This window comes from Arachis hypogaea, chromosome 3 (assembly GCF_003086295.3).
Source record: "Arachis hypogaea cultivar Tifrunner chromosome 3, arahy.Tifrunner.gnm2.J5K5, whole genome shotgun sequence".
NCBI lineage: Eukaryota > Viridiplantae > Streptophyta > Magnoliopsida > Fabales > Fabaceae > Arachis > Arachis hypogaea.
The window spans coordinates 51866745-51870127 of NC_092038.1; the positions used below are offsets into that span (position 1 = coordinate 51866745).

Genomic DNA, 3383 nt, shown 5'->3' on the forward strand with positions numbered 1-3383 from the left:
CTATTCAATTCATGCTTATTCCTGTTCTAAGATATCCATTCGCACACAAGAACATGATGAATGTGATTATTATGCTCTCCCGTTCTACATGCAAACAAACTTGAATGCATATCTCTTAGCCTTCTAGTTCACGATCAGAGTCTTCGTGGTATAAGCTAGAATCAATTGGCAGCATTCTGGAGATTCAGAAAGTATAAACCTTGTCTGTGGTATTCCGAGTAGGATCTGGGATGGGATGATTGTGAGGAGCTTCAAACTCGCAAGTGTTGGGCGTAGTGACAGACACAAAAGGATCAATGGATCCTATTCCAACATGAGTGAGATTAGCCGTGCGGTGACAGTACATTTGGACCATTTTTACTGAGAGGACGAACGGTAGCCATTGACAACGGTGATCCCCCAACATACAGCTTGCCATAGAAAGGAGTATGAAGGATTGGATGAAGGAAGTAGGAAAGCAGAGATTCAGAAGGAATAACGCATCTCCATACGCTTACCTGAAATTCCCACCAATGAATTACATAAGTATCTCTATCTTTATTTTATGTTTATTTATATTTTAATTATCAAAACTCCATAATCATTTGAATCCGCCTGACTGAGATTTACAAGATGACCATAGCTTGCTTCAAGCCGACAATCTCCGTGGGATCGACCCTTACTCACGTAAGGTTTATTACTTGGACGACCTAGTGCACTTGCTGGTTAGTTGTGCGAAGTTGTGAAAAAGAGTTGAGATTACAACTGTGCGTACCAAGTTGTTGGCACCATTGAGATCATAATTTCGTGCACCAAGTTCTTGGCGGCGTTGCCGGGGATTGTTCGAGTTTGGACAACTGACGGTTCATTTTGTTGTTTAGATTATGTAATTTTCTCTTGTTTCAACCTTTATTTTATTTTCAAAAAGTTTTCAAAAATCTTTCAAAATTTTTTCTTCTTTTTCGTTTTTCCAAAATAATTTTCAAAAAAAATTCAAAAAAATTTAATAAAATCATAAAAACAAAAATATTTTGTGTTTCTTGTTTGAGTCTAGTGTCAATTTTTAAGTTTGGTGTCTATTGCATGTTTTTAAAATTTGTGCATTTTTTGAAAAATTCATGCATTGCATTCTTCATGATCTTCAAGTTGTTCTTGACAAGTCTTCTTGTTTGATTTTCATATTTTCTTGTTTTGCGTATTTTCTTGTTTTTCATATGCATTTTTTGAATTCATAGTGTCTAAACATGAAAAATATCTAAGTTTGGTGTCTTGTATGTTTTTCTTTTCTAGAAAATTTTTTAAAAATAAGTTCTTAATGTTCATCATGATCTTCAAAGTGTTCTTAGTGTTCATCTTGATATTTATAGTGTTCTTGCATGCATCATTTGTTTTAATCCAAAATTTTTATGTGTTGAGTCATTTTGTGGTTTTTCTCTTTCCTCATTAAATTCAAAAAATAAAAAATATATTTTCCTTATTTTACTCATAAATTTCGAAATCTTTGGGTTGACTTAGTCAAAATTTTTTAAAATAAGTTGTTTCTTGTTAATATTTCTTTTCCTTATTTATCTTTTCAAAATCTTTTTCAAAATCAAATATTTTCATTTTTTTCCTTTGTCTTTCGAAAATTTTCAAAAATCTTTTTCAAAATTTTTCAAAATCTTTTTCCTATTTTTACCTCATATTTTTCAAAATTAATACTAACAATTAATGTTTTGATTCAAAAATTTCAAGTTTGTTACTTTCTTGTTAAGAAAGATTCAAACTTTAAATTTTTAAATCATATCTTTTGATTTCTTGTGAGTCAAGTCATTAATTCTGATTTTAAAAATTAAATCTTTTTCAAAATAAATTTCAATCATATCTTTTCAAACTTATCTTTTTCAAATCATATCTTTTTCAAAATCAATTTCAAAATCTTTTCTAACTTCTTATCTTTCCAAAAACTGATTTTCAAATCTTTTTCAATAAACTACTTAACTTTTTGTTTGATTTTAAAATTCTTATCTTTTTCAAAACCACCTAACTACTTTTCTCTCTCTAATTTTCGAAAATTGTTAACTTCTTTTTCAAAATTCTTTTTAATTAACTAATTGTTTTAACTTTTAATTTTATTCCTTTTCTTAATTTTCAAACTCTAACAAAATATTAAAATAAAAAAAAAAATAATTTTCTTTTTTTAAAATTAAAATTCAAAAACTCTCTCTTTCATCTGCTTCTATATATTTATTTAATCACCAACACTCTTCTCTTCTTCTTATAATTCGAACCCTCTCTTACTTTCTGTGTTCGAATTGTTCATCTCTTCTCTGTGCATCATTCTTCTATTCTTTTCTTCTTCTACTTACATAAAGGAATCTCTATACTGTGACATTGAGGATTCCTCTTCTTTTCTGTCCTCTTCTTTTTCATATGAGCAGGAGCAAGGACAAGGACATTCTTGTTGAAGCTGACCCTGAACCTGAAAGGACTCTGAAGAAGAAGATAAAGCACAACAATCCAGAGAAAACCTTACAGAGAATCTCAAAAAAGAAGGATACATGGCCGAACCCAACAACAATGCAAGGAAGATGCTTGGTAACTTTACTGCACCAAATTCCAATTTCCGTGGAAGAAGCATCTCAATCCCTGTCATTGGAGCAAACAATTTTGAGCTTAAGCCTCAATTAGTTTCTCTGATGCAACAAAATTGCAAGTTTCATGGACTTTCATCAAAAGATCCTTTTCAGTTCTTAACTGAATTCTTGCAAATCTGTGATACTGTTAAGATCAATGGAGTTGATCCCAAGGTCTACAAGCTTATGTTTTTCCCTTTTGCTGTAAGAGACAGAGCTAGAACATGGTTGGACTCTCAACCTAGAGATAGCCTGAACTCTTGGGATAAGCTGGTCACGGCTTTCTTAGCCAAATTCTTTCCTCCTCAAAAGCTGAGCAAGCTTAGAGTGGATGTTCAAACCTTCAGGCAGAAAGAAGGTGAATCCATCTATGAAGCTTGGGAAAGATACAAGCAACTGACCAAAAAGTGTCCTTCTGACATGCTTTCAGAATGGACCATCCTGGATATATTCTATGATGGTCTGTCTGAATTGTCTAAGATGTCATTGGACCATTCTGCAGGTGGATCTATTCACCTGAAGAAAACGCATGCAGAAGCTCAGGAACTCATTGAAATGGTTGCAAATAACCAGTTCATGTACACCTCTGAGAGGAATCCTGTGAGTAATAGGATGCCTTAGAGGAAGGGAGTTCTTGAAATTGATTCTCTGAATGCCATATTGGCTCAGAACAAAATGTTGACTCAGCAAGTCAATATGATTTTTGATGAGCGGATAATTTATACGCTTTTTAGCATTATTTTTAGGTAGTTTTTAGTTTGATCTAGCAACTTTTAGGGATGTTTTTAT

At 32.2% G+C, this 3383-nt stretch overlaps 1 non-coding gene across 1 annotated transcript; it reads right to left on the reverse strand.

Moving 5' to 3' along the window:
* Window positions 1-2912: 2912 nt before the first annotated feature.
* On the reverse strand, window positions 2913-3020 carry LOC112793521 (small nucleolar RNA R71). The gene has a single exon (XR_003198207.1). It is a non-coding gene; the product is annotated as a small nucleolar RNA R71 (small nucleolar RNA).
* Between the last annotated feature and the right edge of the window lie 363 nt (window positions 3021-3383).